Source organism: Pelobates fuscus, chromosome 6 (genome assembly GCF_036172605.1).
Source record: "Pelobates fuscus isolate aPelFus1 chromosome 6, aPelFus1.pri, whole genome shotgun sequence".
Lineage (NCBI taxonomy): Eukaryota > Metazoa > Chordata > Amphibia > Anura > Pelobatidae > Pelobates > Pelobates fuscus.
Window position 1 is genome coordinate 285,569,015 of NC_086322.1, and position 23,882 is coordinate 285,592,896.

At 45.4% G+C, this 23,882-nt stretch overlaps 1 protein-coding gene across 4 annotated transcripts in view; it reads right to left on the bottom strand.

Moving 5' to 3' along the window:
• Positions 1–23,882, bottom strand: part of TANC2 (tetratricopeptide repeat, ankyrin repeat and coiled-coil containing 2) — a 266,147-nt gene that overhangs the window by 166,739 nt on the left and 75,526 nt on the right. The window contains exon 1 of one of the 4 annotated variants that reach the window (XM_063459361.1): positions 20,074–20,178. The exons of the other annotated variants lie outside the window; for them this stretch is intronic. The gene's annotated coding sequence lies outside the window, so the exon portion shown is untranslated. Of the gene's footprint in view, positions 1–20,073; positions 20,179–23,882 lie in introns of those variants that run through there. 4 annotated transcript variants of the gene reach the window in all.

Consider the following 23,882-nt stretch of genomic DNA (forward strand, 5'->3'; position numbering starts at 1 on the left):
TCAAGGGCAGAGCCAGCACCCCCAAACACAGTCCTGGCCAATCAGCATCTCTTCACAGAGATGCATTGAATCCCTGTTTGTATTTAGTCCCATGTGTGGACACAAGCAAGAAAAGTGAGTGCAGACTTCTTACTGCTATCCTCTTGTGAGTTTGATTCCATTTTTATGGTCATTCTTAGAATTTCTTGTTATACAGTATTATGCTATGTTTATTGTTCTGTTTTTTATGTCCTTATGCATCTCTGGAAGAAATAGTGTGAAATCCCTATTTCTTTAGTAAGTAGTTTTAAGTATATTTAGCACATAACACAAATTTCAATTTTGCACATTATTCCAATAATATAAAGGTAATTCCTGAATGCACAGTGCCCTGACACTTTCACTTTGTAGCACTTCAATATTTAAATGTATATCGCACCTTTTTATCTATTGATTTTATTGAATCAATGCATCTCTATGAGGAAAGTTTAGTGTCTGCATGCAGAGGGTAGAGACACTGAATGGCAGTTACACTGTGCAGCACTGCCCCAGGAAGCACCTCTAGCAGCCATATGAGGAGTGGCCAGTGGATGTATCCCTACGCTGTAACGTAAACACCCTTAATTTTCTCTGAAACAAGCAGTGTTTACAGCAAAAAGTCTGTAGGGAATGATTATACTCACCAGAACAAGTACATTAAGCTATAGTTGTTCTGGTGACTATAGTGTCCCTTTAACAGGTCTATGCAAACGTTCCTGTGGCAGTTTATTGTAATTTTACCTCTTCAACGTCCAGAGACACAATATACTTGCCAAGGGCCCTAGACAGCTTGACAGATTGGGGTCCCCTCCAACAGCCATGTTCTCTGTCCTGTGAGTGTTGTGTGTGGTAACTCAGTGTTGTGTGCTTGAAGAAGGCTGAGAGATGTATGTTTGGGAACGGAGTATGTCTGTGTGCATGCAGAATCCCTGGTGGTCCAATGGGTGAGCTCTGTGGTCTGCGCCAACATCGGGTGCAGACTGCAAAGCTTCACTTTACAAGCTCCCACACTATTCCAGCTCTCAGTTAATGACTACGAATGTGGGGCCCTGTGGGCCACGAGAGGGCTCTTAAAGAGGTCTGCGCCTGATAGATGGGCAGACCAGATAGCTTCCTCAATACGGTAAGGGGGTTCAGGCCAAGCGAGGAGAGCTTTTTAAACTCCCTGATGGGTCAAGAAGGGCCCCCTCACAGTCATAGTTCTAGGCCAATGTCTGAGCCATGGCACTAAGCAAACACCTATGCCGCCTTATGAACAAACCAGTTCTGTCAACGTCACAACATTAATTCTACAAGAATTCAGTGCAAAAAATATTTACTTTAAATCCCCACACCTGCCCCATGTGGCTTCTATAGAAGCCCTGTAGACCTGTAAAGGCACAAGGTAGAAGCAGGTTGTTCTAGGATTGTGTTACTTATTTATAAGTACAATATACTAAAATTAAACCGTGGTGAGATTGACCTTCAGTGCTGGCTCTGGCATAAAATCGCCCGCTCTGCATTATCCTGGAACCAGCAAAATGCCGATGAAGCCATTCTGTGTTAAGATGAACAGATTTTTGGAATAATATAACTGGATTTTTTCTTCGGCAGCTGACACGAGTAGAATTCACATAGCCTTAAAATACAATTAATATATCTTATATACTTTAAATTTGAAATATTTAAAAACAGAATTTAAGTAAGAACAATCCACAGATACACTTACATCACGTAGGGCTACCTTGCTTTTACATTAGGTCCCATTATGCTAGCGTGCTCTAACTTTACATCACATAATGCCGTCTAACATTACAAAGGGGAGTAGAATAAAACTTTTTTTTTTTTTTAAATTCTACTTGTCCAAGTGACTAAAGTGGTAACCTACTTGAACAGACGCAAAATAATTCCAACTTTTAAATCAAAGTGATTCTTCAACCTCTACAGCTCAGGGAAGTGGTAGTTGTACAATTAACCTCCATTTTGTTGCGATGTGTATGGAGAGGCTGACCCGCGCGGCGCTGAAAATAAGGAGCGTTTTAACCCATTCTGAGGGGGCTACAGGCAGGGAGGTGGGAGGGAGGGAGGGTAGCCGCCTAAATGGTGGTTTTTCACTATAGGGTCAGGAATACACGTTTGTGTTGCTGACCCTATAGTGAGATCATTTAGGTTAAATGTAGAAACCCTGTTGATCATTGTTATAAGCATAGAGATACAATGTTTATATTTCCCCTCTTCATTGCAATGTCTGCCCTGGCTTTGCCTTCTCTGAGCTGAATTATGATGTCATTTGGTAAATTTAAAAGCAAATCACAGATATAAAAAAAAAAAAAAAGTTTTAGGTGATTTTCAATGTGTTATTTAATGGTGTAAATTCCAGAGCAGTAACACTGCCCCTTTAAGGCTGACTGAACGTCGTAGGTGTTTCAGTCCAAAGCACAGGGCATGTCCGAAAAGAACGATGCACTCCTCTAGGTAGGAAAGAAGGGATCAGGGGACATTACACCAAAAATTAGCATAAAGAAATAAAGATCTAAATTAAAGGAATGGATCCGGACAAATGGGGACATCTGCCACCCTATCCTGTGTAACCCCTGCCTGGTTCAGATCACGCAAGATTCATCTCTTTGTCTAATCTGCATGGTTAATTAAAAGTGTTACAGGCCAAGGTCATTCTCACATCCACCCGGGTGCCCCTGTGATAATTCAATTTATGCAGAGAGGTCCCCTCTGATAAGATACCGGCAAAGAGCTTGTTCCCCTTCATTCATTAAAAAACATTTCTCCCCATTAACGACTCACTAATACGATTTCCAGCAGAACGTTCAAACGACTTTGAAAACTAAGAACTAATTGGTCTGCAAACAGCTGTGGAAAGAATGCCAAAGTGAGAGAGCATCGTAACACCCCGCCTGAGAGAGGGGCATGATGGGAGCATGCCCGTGGGCAGCATAAGAGCACAGGGCATGAAAACGCCATCAATTCGAGCACTGCGCCAACCGTATCCACTGAGCAAATCTTATTTAATAATCCGTCCTGCGCCACGGGGCCCTTTTTCACACTGCAGTACGACGGGCAATGAAAAGAGCAAAGGCTCTGTATTAAGCCTATAAAACATGGGGAGGATGGCCACTTAATATAGGTTAGTTCTCCCTCGGTATCGAGTGTTTGGCGGATAGTCTTGGTCTGCGTGAAACAGCACAATATAGGGTCAGGCAGGAGCATGTTTACAGAACCGCACACAGCACAAACAGGGACAGTCACACAGATTGACAAGGTTGGACACACAGAACCATACTTCCTCACTAAACAATAAACAAGAACCGCACTACTATAGTGCATGACCAGCGCTGCAGAATATGTTGGAGCTTTATAACTACCAGCAGTAATAATAATAATACGAATGATACGGGATACAGCCCCACTCTCAGTACAAAACACGACATAGAGCCCTTCTGCCACAGTGCGTGACACAGGAAAGAAAGCAACCCCATGATAGAGTCCTGGTCTCACACTGTGTAACATGACAAAGACCCACTCCCGCAGTGCATTATTTTAATTTTATTATTTATATAGCGCCAGTAAATTCTGTAGCGCTGTACAATGGGATGCCACAGGACATAGTCCCACTCCCATACAACATACTAAAGGAATTAGCAGTAGTCATACCGTAAAATATAGTTTTCTTAACTCAGCTTTTTTCTCTTTTTAGACATCTTTCGAGAAGGCGAGAAGGCGTTCTTCTTAGAAATGGATTCTAAGTTTAGACTCATGATTACTGTAACCAGACCTCGATGACCCCTATGGCAATAAACCCATCTCTGTGGTCAGATCATCTGCATGAGAACTTCCATTCTGAGCCAGTGAAGCACGGACAGGACTACAAAGATTAAACAAAGGAGGGTTCTAGCAATACTCTTAGTGATGCACGAGAAAAAAATAAATAATATATATATATCTTAAAAAAGGTCCCGGAGAACAGACAGAGAGCATGAATCACAAGCCACACTGAATCATTTAGTCTGAGCCAATTCTCGTGTGTTGCTGATTTGAGTTTTTACAATTATCGTCTTGAGGTTTTTGTAAGATAGCAATTAACCTGTTCATAGCCACAGGTATAAAAACAGGCATTGGTTTTGAAGGTATTAGATGTACGCACGTGACACGAACAGGAGAAAAGCTTAAAATAAGGTAATATTAGGTCACACGCAGGTTTGGATGATTTCCAGATCTATCCTCGCAGCATAAGCAGAGGGGTAGTTCTGTTCCCAGTTTGGGAGAAGGGGGGAAGTGGGGTGAAAGAGGGAGAGTAATGAATCATGCTCCAATATCAAAGAGTAACATTACTGTGTCAATTCAGTACTGTACAACAAAAACATTCTATGTTAAGTGGATGTTCCTGTGAGAGAGATAGAATGGATATAGGAAGGGAAGAATGATCAAAAAAGATGAAGACACAGAGCAAGAGAGGGAAAACAAGAGCAAGGCCGAGGGCGTAAGAGGAGAGGACGGCCGAAGGAAGGAGGAGGAGGAGGAGAGGACGGCCGAAGGAAGGAGGAGGAGGAGGAGAGGACGGCCGAAGGAAGGAGGAGGAGAGGACGGCCAAAGGAAGGAGGAGGAGAGGACGGCCAAAGGAAGGAGGAGGAGAGGACGGCCAAAGGAAGGAGGAGGAGAGGACGGCCAAAGGAAGGAGGAGGAGAGGACGGCCAAAGGAAGGAGGAGGAGAGGACGGCCAAAGGAAGGAGGAGGAGAGGACGGCCAAAGGAAGGAGGAGGAGAGGACGGCCAAAGGAAGGAGGAGGAGAGGACGGCCAAAGGAAGGAGGAGGAGAGGACGGCCAAAGGAAGGAGGAGGAGAGGACGGCCAAAGGAAGGAGGAGGAGAGGACGGCCAAAGGAAGGAGGAGGAGAGGACGGCCAAAGGAAGGAGGAGGAGAGGACGGCCAAAGGAAGGAGGAGGAGAGGACGGCCAAAGGAAGGAGGAGGAGAGGACGGCCAAAGGAAGGAGGAGGAGAGGACGGCCAAAGGAAGGAGGAGGAGAGGACGGCCAAAGGAAGGAGGAGGAGAGGACGGCCAAAGGAAGGAGGAGGAGAGGACGGCCAAAGGAAGGAGGAGGAGAGGACGGCCAAAGGAAGGAGGAGGAGAGGACGGCCAAAGGAAGGAGGAGGAGAGGACGGCCAAAGGAAGGAGGAGGAGAGGACGGCCGAGGGAGGGAGGAGGAGAGGACGGCCGAGGGAGGGAGGAGGAGAGGACGGCCGAGGGAGGGAGGAGGAGAGGACGGCCGAGGGAGGGAGGAGGAGAGGACGGCCGAGGGAGGGAGGAGGAGAGGACGGCCGAGGGAGGGAGGAGGAGAGGACGGCCGAGGGAGGGAGGAGGAGAGGACGGCCGAGGGAGGGAGGAGGAGAGGACGGCCGAGGGAGGGAGGAGGAGAGGACGGCCGAGGGAGGGAGGAGGAGAGGACGGCCGAGGGAGGGAGGAGGAGAGGACGGCCGAGGGAGGGAGGAGGAGAGGACGGCCGAGGGAGGGAGGAGGAGAGGACGGCCGAGGGAGGGAGGAGGAGAGGACGGCCGAGGGAGGGAGGAGGAGAGGACGGCCGAGGGAGGGAGGAGGAGAGGACGGCCGAGGGAGGGAGGAGGAGAGGACGGCCGAGGGAGGGAGGAGGAGAGGACGGCCGAGGGAGGGAGGAGGAGAGGACGGCCGAGGGAGGGAGGAGGAGAGGACGGCCGAGGGAGGGAGGAGGAGAGGACGGCCGAGGGAGGGAGGAGGAGAGGACGGCCGAGGGAGGGAGGAGGAGAGGACGGCCGAGGGAGGGAGGAGGAGAGGACGGCCGAGGGAGGGAGGAGGAGAGGACGGCCGAGGGAGGGAGGAGGAGAGGACGGCCGAGGGAGGGAGGAGGAGAGGACGGCCGAGGGAGGGAGGAGGAGAGGACGGCCGAGGGAGGGAGGAGGAGAGGACGGCCGAGGGAGGGAGGAGGAGAGGACGGCCGAGGGAGGGAGGAGGAGAGGACGGCCGAGGGAGGGAGGAGGAGAGGACGGCCGAGGGAGGGAGGAGGAGAGGACGGCCGAGGGAGGGAGGAGGAGAGGACGGCCGAGGGAGGGAGGAGGAGAGGACGGCCGAGGGAGGGAGGAGGAGAGGACGGCCGAGGGAGGGAGGAGGAGAGGACGGCCGAGGGAGGGAGGAGGACAGGACGGCCGAGGGAGGGAGGAGGACAGGACGGCCGAGGGAGGGAGGAGGACAGGACGGCCGAGGGAGGGAGGAGGAGAGGACGGCCGAGGGAGGGAGGAGGACAGGACGGCCGAGGGAGGGAGGAGGACAGGACGGCCGAGGGAGGGAGGAGGACAGGACGGCCGAGGGAGGGAGGAGGACAGGACGGCCGAGGGAGGGAGGAGGACAGGACGGCCGAGGGAGGGAGGAGGAGAGGACGGCCGAGGGAGGGAGGAGGACAGGACGGCCGAGGGAGGGAGGAGGACAGGACGGCCGAGGGAGGGAGGAGGACAGGACGGCCGAGGGAGGGAGGAGGACAGGACGGCCGAGGGAGGGAGGAGGACAGGACGGCCGAGGGAGGGAGGAGGACAGGACGGCCGAGGGAGGGAGGAGGACAGGACGGCCGAGGGAGGGAGGAGGACAGGACGGCCGAGGGAGGGAGGAGGACAGGACGGCCGAGGGAGGGAGGAGGACAGGACGGCCGAGGGAGGGAGGAGGACAGGACGGCCGAGGGAGGGAGGAGGACAGGACGGCCGAGGGAGGGAGGAGGACAGGACGGCCGAGGGAGGGAGGAGGACAGGACGGCCGAGGGAGGGAGGAGGACAGGACGGCCGAGGGAGGGAGGAGGACAGGACGGCCGAGGGAGGGAGGAGGACAGGACGGCCGAGGGAGGGAGGAGGACAGGACGGCCGAGGGAGGGAGGAGGACAGGACGGCCGAGGGAGGGAGGAGGACAGGACGGCCGAGGGAGGGAGGAGGACAGGACGGCCGAGGGAGGGAGGAGGACAGGACGGCCGAGGGAGGGAGGAGGACAGGACGGCCGAGGGAGGGAGGAGGACAGGACGGCCGAGGGAGGGAGGAGGACAGGACGGCCGAGGGAGGGAGGAGGACAGGACGGCCGAGGGAGGGAGGAGGACAGGACGGCCGAGGGAGGGAGGAGGACAGGACGGCCGAGGGAGGGAGGAGGACAGGACGGCCGAGGGAGGGAGGAGGACAGGACGGCCGAGGGAGGGAGGAGGACAGGACGGCCGAGGGAGGGAGGAGGACAGGACGGCCGAGGGAGGGAGGAGGACAGGACGGCCGAGGGAGGGAGGAGGACAGGACGGCCGAGGGAGGGAGGAGGACAGGACGGCCGAGGGAGGGAGGAGGACAGGACGGCCGAGGGAGGGAGGAGGACAGGACGGCCGAGGGAGGGAGGAGGACAGGACGGCCGAGGGAGGGAGGAGGACAGGACGGCCGAGGGAGGGAGGAGGACAGGACGGCCGAGGGAGGGAGGAGGACAGGACGGCCGAGGGAGGGAGGAGGACAGGACGGCCGAGGGAGGGAGGAGGACAGGACGGCCGAGGGAGGGAGGAGGACAGGACGGCCGAGGGAGGGAGGAGGACAGGACGGCCGAGGGAGGGAGGAGGACAGGACGGCCGAGGGAGGGAGGAGGACAGGACGGCCGAGGGAGGGAGGAGGACAGGACGGCCGAGGGAGGGAGGAGGACAGGACGGCCGAGGGAGGGAGGAGGACAGGACGGCCGAGGGAGGGAGGAGGACAGGACGGCCGAGGGAGGGAGGAGGACAGGACGGCCGAGGGAGGGAGGAGGACAGGACGGCCGAGGGAGGGAGGAGGACAGGACGGCCGAGGGAGGGAGGAGGACAGGACGGCCGAGGGAGGGAGGAGGACAGGACGGCCGAGGGAGGGAGGAGGACAGGACGGCCGAGGGAGGGAGGAGGACAGGACGGCCGAGGGAGGGAGGAGGACAGGACGGCCGAGGGAGGGAGGAGGACAGGACGGCCGAGGGAGGGAGGAGGACAGGACGGCCGAGGGAGGGAGGAGGACAGGACGGCCGAGGGAGGGAGGAGGACAGGACGGCCGAGGGAGGGAGGAGGACAGGACGGCCGAGGGAGGGAGGAGGACAGGACGGCCGAGGGAGGGAGGAGGACAGGACGGCCGAGGGAGGGAGGAGGACAGGACGGCCGAGGGAGGGAGGAGGACAGGACGGCCGAGGGAGGGAGGAGGACAGGACGGCCGAGGGAGGGAGGAGGACAGGCCGAGGGAGGGAGGAGGACAGGGTGGCCGAGGGAGGGAGGAGGACAGGGTGGCCGAGGGAGGAGGACAGGGTGGCCGAGGGAGGAGGACAGGGAGGCCGAGGGAGGAGGACAGGGAGGCCGAGGGAGGAGGAGAGGAAGGCTGAACAACGAAAAAGGGAGGCAAAGTGAAGAAGAAACAGAGAGACAGAAAGAATATAGATAAAGGAGGTTGTTTATCTAACAGTTCTGTTCTTAAAGTGGTCTAAAAGTGGGGCATCAGAAGGCACTTTCCATTGGTGCCTTTTCCCCTTTGACATTTTTGCACCACCTTTTAGAACACAAATTGATTCATAACCACCAAAGGGGGGGGGGGGGGAGAGAGAGAGAGAGAGAGAGAGAGAGGAGAGAGAGAGAGAGAGAGAGAGAGAGAGAGAGAGAGAGAGAGAGAGAGAGAAGAGAGAGAGAAGAGAGAGAGAGAGAGAGAGAGAGAGAGAGAGAGAGAGAGAGAGAGAGAGAAGAGAGAGAGAGAGAGAGAGAAGAGAGTGAATAGGAAGAGCCAAAGGCAGGGCATTTAAAGTAACACTATAGGCACCCAGACCACTGAAGCTTATTGAAGTGGTCTGGGTGCAGTGGTCCTATCTTCATAACCTTGCAATAAAAAAAAAAAAAAATACAAAACACATTGCAGTTTTTTTGTCATTGTAAAGTTTACATTTCAGGGTTAAGTCCACCTCATCCATCTCTAGCATCGGGTCCCCAATGCTCCTCTGGAGAAGTGGGTTGGAGGTGTCGCGGGAGGCGGAGAGGTAAGCGGCACTGAGGAAGCTTCGTCGCTGGAAATGGTTAATTAAAATAATTTTTTTTTATTTTTTTTATATGGCAAAGGGAGGATTTTTTTTTTTTTTTTTTTTTTTTAAACAGGGACAGTAACCCTAAAGTGTTAGGCATTCAAATTTGTATTCTGAACGCTTTAGTATTAATTTTAGTTTAGGGATAAATTACAGTAGATTCAGGGAATTAAGTTTAGGAATGGGTTATGGTTCATTCAGGAATTAGCCAGTTTAGGGATGGGAAATGATGATTCCAGGGGATGTTGCTAGCTCAATGGAAAGTTTGATGACCCCTACACTAACATAGAGGTAGAGATAGGTCATAACCTAGAAAGAATGGGCTATGCTATGTCCCCTCCTCTCTACCAATGTCAGGATTATTAATTGATCCCGCACGCAGAACTGTATCACACCTGGGACTAAGGATAACGTCTAATCGGACCTTAGAATGGCCGGACTTAACACATCCAAGAATAGTCAGACAACTTGCCGAGGTCAGGGATAGAGAATCAGACACAGCGATGAGGAAAAGCCAAAAGTCAAGGATACCAGAAATCAGGATAGTCAAAACTAAGCCAAAGTCAAATACCAAAAAATCAAGATCAAGCACAAGCTGCACAGCCAGGAATTCAAAATAATCCCACCACACTACCTACCTACTAGAGGGGGTGTGTGCAACAACATTTTGTCCCCCAGCATTCCTTCCTGATAGTTTCCTGGGGCGCACCGCCCAATACTCCGTGGTAGACTGGCAAAGTATTATTTGGCTTTATAAGAAGCAGTAGCTTTGAGACACAGCTGCCTGATTTAACATTAGAAACTATAATAAAACCATAAATAAGCAAAAAAACTAAATGTCCCCTGCTTCCTCTTCCAACTGTAGAGATCTGGGGATAAAGAGCCCTACATCCAACTTAGGGCCAAGTTACGATGGATTCTGAGGGTTGTGTAACAGCTAGGTTACAATGGAATTTAAATGCTCTGCAGCAGCAGTGAAATTCATTCAAAGGGTTTAATTTGGAGCTGTGTTACCTGGAAGCCAGCCCTATTTTGAATTGACAGGGTGGAGGTTTTGAATAATTACTGCCACGGGGCCATCAGGAGAATCGATAGCGCTGCGGCCAATAAAACAGCGAGGCGTCTTTGATTTCAAACTTCTGTTCAATCTCGTTACAACAAAGACTTTCACTTAATTAAGGGCTAGAAAACGTCAATTTGTTTTAAACAAAGACTGATTTTGTTTCTGCCCAGATCTTCGCCAGGGAAAAAGTAAATGCAGAGATTATCAATATAAATCTCCCACTCACGTAGGACCAGGAGTTCGAGATCGACCTTCAAGCTGACTGGAATAAAGGTTCGAGTGAAATCTTTATTGTGACATTAACTAAATGCTCAACATTGTGTAGCTTAAATTCTTATCCAACAGGTCTACCGTTACGAGTAACCAGATATTCAACATTAGGTATAGTGGCTTAGTACAAACCCCTTCACATCCATCTATGCTTGGCATCTCCCGTGTACCCTTCACCTAATTCTAAGGCAGTTTAAATGTGTCCCTGCCGACATGCTCTCCTATTCCTGGGTGGTCTTCATGTCCTTACTATTTGCTCAATCTATCCTATTGCTGCGCTGTCTCCACATTTCCCTGCTGCACATAATTTCCTATTCCTGGGATATCTATGTATCCCTGGTAAACATGCTCTCCTATTCTTGGGAGGTCAATATCCAAGTCTTTCTGTTGCACATCATGGTCCTAGTCCTTGGGTGTCTGTCTTCATACTCCTCACATCTGCATATCTTGCCCTATTCATGTACTATTTATATCTATGCGTGCACTGTAGATATGTCCCTCTGAAATGCATATCCTCTGCTATTCCTGTATTAGCCACAACATTAAAACCACTGACAGGTGAAGTGAATAACATTGATTATATTGTTACAATGGCACCTGTAAAGGGGTGGGATATATTAGGCAGCAAGTGAACAGTCCGTGTTTGAATTTTATGTGTGAGAAGTAGGAGAAATGGGCAACGTAAAGATCCGAGTGACTTTGACAAAGGCCAAAAACTGATGGCTAGATGTTTGGGTCAGAGCATCTCCTAAATGGCAAGTCTTGTGGGGTGTTTCCGATATGCAGTGGTTAGAACCTACCAAAAGTGGTGCCAGAAAGGATAACCGGTGAACATGTATCGCATCATACTTTGTCCAGTTACATGTAACTACATCTTATGCTCAAAATCTTTCCACTCAATATGCACTGAAGTAAATGTTTCTGCCGCCTGCATCTCAAACACCACACCAACCATCCATATTGAGCTCCTATACAATGCGCCCCTTCATACGCGTTCCCTCTCCTCCACACAATTCCTTCCTCTCCAGATTGGTCCAAATTATTTAATTTTTTTTCCACTCCCAATCATGTCCATTAAACCTTACCTGTATCCCACTTCCCAAAAACGTCCCCCTTTAAATTACTCCTACGTCAGTAGTCACTCTCCCACCAAACCAGTTATTTACCACATTAGTCGTCTCAGTCCCACACGGTCCATGTTAGAAAACCTTATTCTGCAGATAACCCTCATGATGGAAAAAAAACAAACAAAACAAAAAACAGAAAGAGTGAGGTCACATATCTGAACTGTCTAGCCAAACCTTGGACGGTTTTCTTTTTTTCATGATGATGATTAGAGGCTGCTGCACTTATATTCTTTACCCCTATTTCCAAGTAAAAATCAAGTGGGGCTTTTCATTTCGGTCTACTCTCAGCTTCCATGCATTAAAACACATGGTGTCCGTTAACAGCAAGGTCAAGATCTTACGACAATAAGTGCCATGGATTCACCACCACTGCCTTATAAGTATCCCTCACATCCCTCTGTATCTCTGCAGAGAACAGTTTTGTAATTTTAACGAGCTGTTTGTATACAGACACGTCTCCTTTGATGTTGCCCCAGGTGAACATTACCATAAGGAAAAAAAGAGAGCAAAAAAAAAACAAAACATGCAACTTATACTTCACACCAACTCGTCAACAGAAACTAATCCCCTGTGTGTTCATACATACACATCTTTAATTAAACACCAACTCCCAAAAGTCTCAAAAGGGCACGTTCCCTGGAACACACCTTTATAAAATAATTATTGTGTCACACTCTGTGTCGGATACATTATAAAAATAAGTGTATTTACTGCACAGATTACTTAAAAGAGGTCTCTTTATGCACTAACACAAGGCAGGTGCTCTGGACAATTGCTGCCTCTTGAGTTAAGTCCCACTGAGGAAGTAACAGGTTCTGTTCTCTGATTGACAGCTGTGGGGGGCTGTAACAAGGTCAGTTTATAAAAAAAATGGCACTCTTGAAATCTGCCCTTTTTGTAAAAGAAAAAAAAAATACATCCTTCACACATAAAGCAAGCTAAAATGCTTTGGGGTTCTGCAGTGTCCCTTTAAATTATCACGTTTGAAGCTGAAGGGTTGGCTGGATCTACGTGCTGGGAGAACCCCTTTTTGTGAAGCAGTATAATCTTTCGTATAGTGTTACTATTATTTCCTTCCATTTGTTTTACTTTTATGTAATAAAGGAAATTTTTAATGCATGCACTCTATCTTGCATCACATGTGATTAATTTTTAGTGTCTGTGAACCTGACCTTATATATGCGGTTCTGTAATGTCATCATGAGGTCATCTTCCGGTTTCCAATATGTTACAAATCTTCAACAGGTGATAAATGGGACTATGATTGTAATTATGCTCTACTCCGATAAGTCCTGACTTGAACAGAAATGTTTAACTGTTTATAGCCTTGCACTGTAAAAGCCTTAACATGTCCTTAATTAGGTCATCTTCCAGTACCCAATCAAATGGAGGAAATCGGTAATTTAACAAAGGTAGAAAAACGTATCTATATATGCAAGCCCGAACAGATTACAACACATGTAATTTACCTTTAAAGCCACTCAAAAAGCTAACCAGACTAGTGGCGCAAATTGACATTAACCCCTTATGGACACATGACATGTGTCACATGTCATGATTCCCTTTTATTCCAGAAGTTTGGTCCTTAAGGAGTTAAAGGGATAATATATAGTCACCAGAACAACTTAAAGGAACACTATAGTGTATCTACATGTATAATGTATTCCTGACCCTATAGTTTTAAAAACACAATCTAGCCCCCCTAAATATAGTAAGATCTTACCTTTATTCCAGTCTGCTGGAGCTGGCTCTGCCCTTGGTCTGCCTCCTTGACTGACATCATCAGAAGCGGTGATCTCAGCCAATCATAAATGTTTTCCCAAAGAAAAGGCATCTAGAAGTGCCCTTTTGGGGCAGTGCTGTACAGTGCGCCACCCTCTGCATGGAGACACTGAACTTCCCTCATAGAAATGCACTGACTCAATGCATCTCTATGAGGAGATGTTAACTGGCCAGGTTGGCATCAGGCTCCACCCCCAGTCCGCCTCCTTGGTTGAGATATTGGAAAGCATTGTGAGTGGCTGAGATTATCACTTCTGGTTAGGTCAGCCAAGAGCCAGCAGCAGCAGACTGGAAAAAAGGTAAGATTTTTACTATATTTAGGGGGACAAGGGAGGAGGGGAGGGAGACAATGGAGGAGGGGCACGGGGGGGGGGAGAAAGACAATGGAGGAGGGGCAAGGGGGGAGAGACAAGGGAGGAGGGGCAGGGGGAGAGGAGGTAGGGGGGGCTGGGTGGAGTTTGGGTCAGGAAAAAATGCCTCTGTCCCTGACCCTATAGTGTTCAGTTAAGATTTGTTTACTTTACTGCAAAGATTTTTCAAGACATTGCTAACTTGTTACAGCTCAAGATGCAATTAAACCCCATATGAGGGAAATGCTTTCTCTCCTGTACAGAGACAATATTTCCTCTCTCACTTTCCTGCTGTCGAAGAGGCTTGTCATTTTTAGCAGCCTGTAAGTAAAGTAAACACCCTTACTCTCTCAAAATATTCTTCATGGAGGGTAACATGCAATAGTTCACTCTGTACACGCACCTATTCAATAAACCCCTTAATGTAGTGAACTGAAAACAAAATGGCAAACTTTAGCCTAAAAAAAAATTGGGAAACATTTTCAAACGCCACTCTAGTCATAGCAGCTACATTAGCCGCAATTTTACATTTCATTTGCTAAAATTCTGAGTTATGGGAACAACCCTGTTAGAATAAAAATAACAGTTTGGTAATCACACAGGGAATTAATTCCAGCATTACTGGAAAACCAGAAATAATAAAATTAAAATAAAATAAAAATTAGCCAAGCTTTTCTGCTAAATATGAGCACGTTTTCCTTTAAAACATATGTCTACACGGTGTAGCTCTGAGTAACATGCAAATGGAATGCCATTGTTTGTGGTAGGATGGATTAGAATATTGGCAAGTAATCGAACAGACCATGCAGCTCACTAAAAACTAGAGTTTTTCTGGTCACTCTTCAGATGCACGAGAGCAAAGTGACGGGAACACACAGAAAGGACTGAGAGGAAATGTCACCTTTTGGTTGGTGACAATTTAATTTTACCTCGCTGCCGAAAATGCCATTAAAGCGTTTATTGGTGTCAGATGCGCAGAGCCAAGGAAATTGTAAAAATAGTGAGCGTGTGCACCCACCATCGTCTTACAATGCAGTGGGGCACACTGAACATGGAATCATGAAAAGAATTTGAATTTACATTCCGTGCCAGGCTGTGCCTTGTATTTCATGTAAAAGCCAAACCTAAATTGTGAAAATAAAAATAAAAGTTTTTCTTTGACTAACTTGATATAAAAAGAGACTTAAAGTGAACCTTTGATGAATACGGTAATTTAACTTACCTTAAATTTGCTTCCATATACATTGAATACACCGTATATCACAAAAATACATGGTGTATTCAATGTAAAAAATAAAGAACTACAAAATGTTCAGCCATTCGAGCGTCACCAACTTCATGCAGCACCCACCTTCGAATAGTCCTCTGCTCTGCCTCTGTTCTTCTTTGATTAGTCCTACTTGGGAAGCATTCCCAAACATGACAAATCACGTCAGACATTGGCATACTGTTTTTACCGGTGGGCCAGGTTCGGAACAGAGTGACGTCACATCATTCCGTTCCCATACTCCCTAGTCAGCGCTACAAACACTGGCAAGGGAGTTTCTATAGTAACCACAGCGCATGCGTTGTGGTTGCTATGGGAGGAGAGCAGAGGGATCTTCTGAAGGAGGCCTTTGCTGCTTGGCATTGATTGACAGCTGAGAAAAAAAAAACAATTTTAAGTAGGTTTTTCTCCTAATCGATACATTTGCAAAACTGCGAAAAGCTTATGCTCAAATGAATGAGCATAAATTGTTTGGGGCATGACAGTTGCCCTTTAAGAATTCAGAAGATCACTATGTCACAGTGATAACTTTTATTGTAGCTCCTGTAATGATGGCTTCATGCTAGTCACCAGGAGACTGCTTGAAATCTTTATTTATTACATACAGTTAGAATAATGGGGAAGCCTAGGATTGTGAGGTCCACACGGTTTCCATTTGGCAGACAGAACAAATATTTTTCTAGATGGTAAATTAACCCCTTAAGGACCCAACTTCTGGAATAAAAGGAAATCATGACGGAATATTTCCTTAAGATTGTAGTATCTGCTTTGAAACATAATGAACAGTAACCAAACTACAGAAGAAACCAGCCTCCTCCAATACTTATCAAGAAATATTCAAGAGGCACTTTCAATCACAGTAGAGAACCAATTAACATCCATCCACCCAAGGCAATATTCCTGCAATCTGACAAATACAGCTGGACTGTAATAAGACCCACCATTACTGGAAAAATCTCAATCCAAAGGAGGTCAGCTCTGAATCCAAACCAGCCTGTGATTAATGAGAACGTTGCTTCCATTTCGTCATCGTTTTCTTTTTAGCTTTTACTTTACCTTCACAAAACCATACACACAACAGCATTCATTCACTTTTGTCCAATTCATTACAATAGACTTGCATCAAAACAATAAAAATAAGAAACACACAAAAAAGAGGGAGGGTCTGTTCTATTTGGCTTGTCGGAGCCTTTCTGTACTTGTTTAGGCTGAATGAATTACTCTTTGGGGCAGGGTCCTCCTAAATGTTGACTACTAATCCACTTACGTACTGCTGGCTCCCTGCTTAGCAGATAACCAACTGTTAAAGGAACCCTTAGAGTTAGGAACACAAACATGCATTCCTAATGCTATAGTGTTCTCCTCACTATTTAGATGCCCACCCCCGCAAAACATAAGGGTTTAAAAATAAAAAATATATCAGAAGATAATTATTTATATCCCATGGCACGTTTCCCTCTACCTTCTTGTCTGAGATTCTCTATCTTGAGGATCTTTGCAAATCCAATACTTCCCTACAAAGAAGCATTGAGAGGCTGCACACATGAAGGGCAAATCCCCATGCTGTGCCAACCATATGTTCTCTATGAGCAGCAAAGAATCTGACTCTGTTATTCAGCGAAAACGCCTCCAGTGGTTGTCAGTTGTCAGGAAGACCGGCAATAGAAGGTTTTTTTTTAACCATGCAATGGAAACATTACCATATCTACAAATCGACAAGGTTTTAAATCGCAGGTCAAAAAGGAAAGGACCACTTTCATTTAATGAATGGTCTGGGTATCTAAATTGTTCCTTTACGTTACAGTGCCAAAGAAAGCCAGCCATCGTTCCTCAGCAAAACCGCTCGTTGAAGAGCATGTGTCCTTCAACACCTGTGGAGATGACACTTGGCCAACACCATTGCAGAAAAGGCAGGCCTAGCATTTGTGGTCTTAGCTACTTAAAGGATAGGTCTAGTCTGACAGAAGTGAGAAATGTCCATGGGTTTATCGGAACAAGTGAGATAAAACGTGTCTAAGATACTTCCCACCTTGGCTATCTCGTAAGACAAGCTCTGCTTTTCAACGTTTGCTCTACACTGACACTCTAACACTTTGTTTAGACATTCAGTGTTTGAGAGCCTGGAAGCAGGCATACAGTTAATCCCAAAAAAATATAAGCAGCTGCAGTAACTTCATGGGTGATTCATAAATTATGAACCAGGATCCTAAATATTTTACAGCCAACTCAGAACTTCTTCAGTTGTTTCACATGGAACTCTGTGGATTTGACTTCTCTACGATTACTGAACAAGTCAAGTCCAGCTACATCGTAGAGAGGCCTGACCAGCTCCTGAAAACTAAAGCGTCAGTTATCATCACCAGTCTACAGCACCAACATAATCTTCAGTGCATTACAATTTTTACAAATAAACGGCATACAAATCAGTGTTAACAGAAACTAGAAGAGAACAGGACCTTGTTTAAACTTGCTTATAATCTTATCAAACTGCAAATGTTCTGAAGCTCTGGGGGGTTGTGATAGAGGACCTCATATGATGCCACTAAAAACTTTATTTAAACTTTATACATAAAAGACTTACATCTCCATCCGAAGAGCCTATAAATATAACTAAATGTGCAAGAAAGGTGCAGTTCAGTTCGTCTAAGGCACTCTCTAAAAAAAAAAAAAGGTTTCACCAACAGGGTGGACCTATTTATGTATACTATGCCTCTATATTTATACCAATTAAAATAATGATACAAGCGAAGAGATTTAATAGGTGTGTGAGCGTTTCATTGACTTAAACTGCGAGTTACTAAATTGTCGTTCATTTAGAATATTATAATTTAGCATGGATACACACAGTTACACAACGCTTCAAAAGATTAATCCACGAAAAAGTAATTTGATAAATTAAAATGTCACGCGATGGAAAAAGGTTACACAAAATTAGCTAATTAAAAGTTGTGACTATTTGGAGTTTATTAAGAAATGCATAATGTTGTGTGTACGTTTACAGCAATCACCTGTATCAATATTATCAAGCGCAGTTCATTATGATGTCACAATTATCCAGTTTAAAGATGTAATTCTGTTGCAACCAAAAGCACTACAGGAAGACACAAGGTTTGGAGATAAATGGATAATGCAATGGGATAAACATGGAAAGGTTGGAGGAAGAACAATGAGGAATGTGTGAGTTTGCATGTGTGCCAGAAGAATAGATGTGTTTTTGTACGCGCATGTGCGTGTTTGTGCACGTGTGTGTGTGTGTGGTTTTTTTTTTCCCTCTTACCAGGAGGTTATCAAACTTGCTCTAACCTCCAGTAACCCTTAGGCACTATCTCCCTCTGATCACATTTCTGGATAATTGGCAGAAGATAAAGTGAGAGCTACTGAACAACAATTAAGTCACATGTCACACAAAATTTAGCCCAAGTGAAGTTCCTCATTTGTAAATTAAGTTTTGAAAAATCAGAATTGTTTTCATTTGCGAGGCAGCAGGAGCAGCAACTAACACCCAAAATTACTAAATAAAAAAAAAAAGCATTGCTCCAAGCACCATGACCACTTCAGTGATTTGAAGTGGTCATGGTTCCTGGAGCCTGTATGTGCAGAATTTCGCTAATAAATAGTGCTCATAAAGAGTTTAACCCCTTTGCTTCCGGCGGTTAAACTAATGTCAGTTCTGTGCATTTCGGATGCCTTGCGTCTGGACTCACAGCGTGATGATAAATAGACACCCACTGACAGAATGCCCTCCCACCCTCCGTGCAGCCTAAAAACTCACCTTTTTTGGGGGGTGAGAAGGGGAGGGGGGCAGACACTCAGACAGGTGAGTTGGATTATTTTACTACTTTTCTATAGATCATCACTTTAAGCTCTTGTGTCGTGATAAAGCCTCTAAGTGGGTCATAACGTTTATCTATTTTATACTGTATCCTCAACGACAACAACAATAAAATACAAAAGATGTGCAAATCCGGCCCATTTACTGATGATATAATATACATAAACATACCTTATAAATACACCAATTGTTAAGCACACTGGAACAAACTGGTGCTTTATAAATAAAATAAACGCACATTATCTCCAATAGATTGTAAGTTCTAGGCCCAGCTTAAAAATGACTGAAGTTAATATGTTCCTCGCTTTATCGCACAATATAAACATCTTTGTGCTGGGTTTACAATCAAACAAACTGCGTGAGACTGTTAGACAAGTATTAAATCTATTACACGGATTGAACGTAAGCTCTTGGAGACAGGTTTTGCATTATATCTTGACCGTTGCTATACAGCGAAGGACAGGTCAATTTAAATGACCTGTGTATGACGAGTCATTGACACACACAGATTAATAATATGAATAAAAACAAAAAAAAAAGACAGTGGCACCAACATTTTAGAACTAGAAATTTGTAAAAGGGGAAAATCCCAGATTTTCAGACAGAACACCAATTTATCGTTATTCGTTTAGGTCTTCACTGAGTGTTTTGTATTAAATTGTGCAGGATCTAAGCCTCCTACTGTGTCACTTATCTAACTCTCAGTGACAAAATCTCACCGAAAAAGGATTAGATTGCTAGCTCCATGTACAAGAACACCCACCCCCTAAAAAAATAATGAAATAAATAAAAATCCTTTTACCAAACAAACTCATTGTGATTGAATAACAATCCTTCATGCAGTTCCAGACTGGGTCCTGGTCACAAGCCTTGCCTTCATTACTCCCTGTCGCTGCAGAGAATTAAATCATGAGTCCCTTGGGGTCAGTGTCTCCTTTACAGGACAATACACTATAAAAACTACACGCAGAGGCAGGAACCTGCATCGCCCTAGAGCAATGGCCAGCCCTGGCACCCCAGATCAATGTGAACTACAGTACCCATAACCCACAGCGAGCCTTCACGTTGGCAGTGCATCATTGGAAATTGAGTTCAGCCACATCTGGGATGTCAAGGTGAGCCAACACTGCATTTAACCCTTCCAGGAGCAGAACAGATCTACTGTCCATCTCAGGAAGATATATATATATACATAAATCCTCTCACACACACACACACAGACACACAGACACAAACAGGCACAGATCTGCCAGGATAGCAATGTATCAAAGTATATGGTTAAACCCAGCTAATAAAGGAAGGTCCAATCTCTTCCCTACCTTAAGCAGCCAGTGCCTGGGCGAGAGGGTGAGGCGGGTGCCTGGTTCTATGGGACACACACATGTAAATCCACACGACAGACATTGACTCCACGCAATGCTTTGTATTGCCTTTTCTGGTTCTACATGCAGGGCAGGAAAATGTAGGAATCTCTTCCTTCACACCCCTCCTCCCCCCACCTCCACCCTCCCCCTCAAGCACCCTCCTCCCATCAGTGCTCAGCACTGTCCTGAGCCTCACTGCATCCATCAGAGATTGCAAACTTCTGATACAATGGCCAGCTGAGCAAAAGGTAGCAAGTCAAATAGTCAAACTTCCCGTTGATGAAAAATGACCTTAGTAGCAGCTGGAATGTCATGTATCAGTGACGTTATACATTTGTATTTATTTTTATTTATTTTTTTAACAGTTCTGACACAGTGTGTCCTGAGCTCTTTTTATTAAAATGGATCAGGTAAAATTTTTATTAAAGTGGATCAGGTAAAAAGCCATGAATTTACACAAACCTATAATTAGCTAGATATGGATTGGGCTTGGTTTCTTTCTCTCCCCCCCCCCTTCTAGAATTTTCCTTAAACGTTTGTCTATATCCAGATCTTTATTTTCGAATGGAGCCGTATGTATCCATTATTTTTTTTTACAATAAAAACAACAAATAAAAAAAAATTATAAGATATAAATTATATAACTACTGATACATACATATCTACACTTAAATTTAGACATACTGGTTAAAGTTAAAGAATCTTTGAATCTTTTACATATGTAAATACAAATTTGCAAAATGGTATTCATACTATTTGTGTCAAATATGTTTATGCATGTTAGCCATCATTATTCAGACAACTGAAAATAAAATATCTTACTTTTGGCCTAAAACCAATCTGATACCTGCCAAGTGTCCCGGATACACCCAGGCAGTCCCTAGCTCCGAATCCTAAATTTGAAATTTTAATAAGAGAAATAACTCTTGCACTGTCCATAAGAAAAGCCCTTTGCAATTCATTGCTCAAGCATCTGCTGCTGAAAATGTAAGTGTTTATTTAATGTGGAAATGAAACAGCCCCCTGCTTACGCCATCAGGCCAACAAAAAACACGCTTTTCAGAAAATAAAGCGTTAATGCACTGGATCTACGTTTTCCATGTGACTATTTAAGCAATTCTGGTCTTTCATAGACACGCATCGAACTCCAATCTTAGAGAGCGGTAAAACGGGCCCACTCACTAAACAGAGCTGAGCTGCGGTGAATTGACAAACAACCGAGAAAATTTAGACCACTTAAAAACAAAATGTAAATACACAAATCTATAAATTATTGGTGTTGGAGAGTTTGTTCTCGTTAATGCTGCATTGCCAACCTCTGTGAGCTCATTGTGACTTGTAATTTAGTGAGCCCTTTGTAAGAGCTCATCCCCCAAATAGGCATCAGCTGGATACTCACTTATTAGGTGTCTTACATGATGCCCACCTGGTGGATGTCAGAAAAGCCATAGGTTCCAAGATTAGGAGGTAGGTTCTCTGAACAGTAGGTGCAGGCCCAAGCAGGGGGGAAAAAGGGACTGAAAAGGGGACTGGATTTGCCCCACACAGAGTGCTTGTGAAATACCCTGAGTGCACTCTGCACAGTGCATGCACCGCGCGGATAATGACCTTTTCCCAACGTGCTTACTGTGGACATTCCCTGCTGCCACCAGGGAACAAACCTGAGAATGTTCAGAGCCACAGCAAAGCACACCTAAGAACCCACAGGATTCCTAATGGCATTCTGGCACCAACTGTACTGCTCGCATATAACAAACCTTTACACTATAGCTTATCTCGCTGCCTTTATACTGGGCACAGACACTTAATCACAGGTTGCTATGTGACTGGACAAAGGGAAGTTGCCTTGCGGACAGATTATAAAATCTATCATTACCTACTCTTGAACCCATTAAAGCATCACTTCTAGGTCAACGGATGCTCTTCTCCTTCAGATCAGACAAAGCCCGTCGCTTCTGGAGGCTGAAGCAAGAGCCAGACACAGCAAGAAGGGCATTCTGAGCTATCAGACAGAACCCCTTGGGTACCAGCACAGGATGTAACAGAGGATTGGGCTGACAGTAATTACAGACGTGATGGCTAACTTTAGCACAACCGTTGTTTGCAAACTACATTTCCCATGACGCTCAGCCAGCTTTTAAATTAGCCATCACGGCATTAGAGGTTTCTCCTTACGCTATCTTGTTTCATAGTTTGTGTAGAGCAAGGATTTTTACTCCAAAATAAATATCACAGGGGAGGAATAAAAGGGTAGGCATTTAAATGTCAAAATCGAAATGGTGCATTTTAAAATGTTGACTGAAGTTTAATAATGATGTGACAGAATATGAAAAAAGCAAAGCATCCCTAATTAGACTATTTTAAATAATATGTGCTTTAAAGATGATGTGCATTTTAACTTTCATGATTCTCAGCGAGGCCAAACGCCCAACCTTAGATTCCCAAATACCACTGCAATAATATGCTGAATGACTGCATGGGGTGCTACTATACCCAAACGGATTACAGAGCCGGACACAGATGTGTACCCCACATTTGAACGTCTTATAAACAGTACTAGAAAGGTGCAGAGCTCTTTTCAATACGGAAACAGGATAGTATTAACCAAAGGAAAAAAGTTGCTCGCACACTCTCCCAAATCCCTATGCACATTTAAATGACTGGAGGTTTTAGTATGACTCCAATCACTTAAAGTGCAAACTCACCGGCCACGTCAAGCCAAACATTCTTAGGCGAGTCCTACGCTAACAATTGCACCTTACTGGTTTCAGCTAAAATGTAAAATCTCTAATTTTGCATAAGCCCTACACACTTATTAACCCTCAACAGAGAACACAGGTGGTGGGCAGCAGCAATGGGCATAGTACACATCGGCCCAAACAAAAACAATGAAAAACAAAGAAAAAAGTTACGTGTGCACTAAACGTATTATTTCTAGCAGTCGCCCTCTGAAAGTCAAAATTATAAGTAAACAAACAAAAAAAAAAAAGTCGCACACAAAGCCGTGACATTTGGTCTCCACTATAATTTAGTGAAGAGGCATGGGGTAAATTTCTTACACTGACACTTTTAGTTTTGTTTTATGGATTTCTGTTGTTTTGTTATATTGCATTTGTTTAACTAATGTCATTTTTTTTTGTGTGTTTTTTTTTTGGTTTGTTTTTTTTTTTTAATTACTTTGACCTTGGCGACGGTTCCTTTAGTTTGGTTTTGTAAACCCAGCATCCACTGTGTTCTAATTCTTTTGTTTAACCCCTTAAGGACACATGACATGTGTGACAGGTCATGATTCCCTTTTATTCCAGAGGTTTGGTCCTTAAGGGGTTAAATAAAAATAAAATATTTTAAAACCTAAAATCTAAGTTTCAGCACTCTGCAGTCTATATTTGGACAGATACATACAAGATTTCTTCATTATCTCGGAAGCAGCTTTGAATAGCAGGAGAGCACCCAAAATCAGAGGGACTGCATCCTAACCACCCCACTATGATGTAGATGTACCAGTTAGTGGCATGAAGTGTTTTGTTCATTTAGAAAGTTCCCATTTATGCCAACAATTGTAACTTTTTTCCTTTTTGTCAGCCTCCTGGTTTACTATTGGTTAATCATCCGAACACACCATTGTTTCCTGGAACACTGCAATCGTAATGTGAGATAAGAGGATTTTTTTTTTTGCATTGCCTTTTTAAGTGCAATACAAGCCTGACAATATGGTTTGATAGAAACCAACCACATGCTGTGATTCCCATTAAGAATGAAACCAT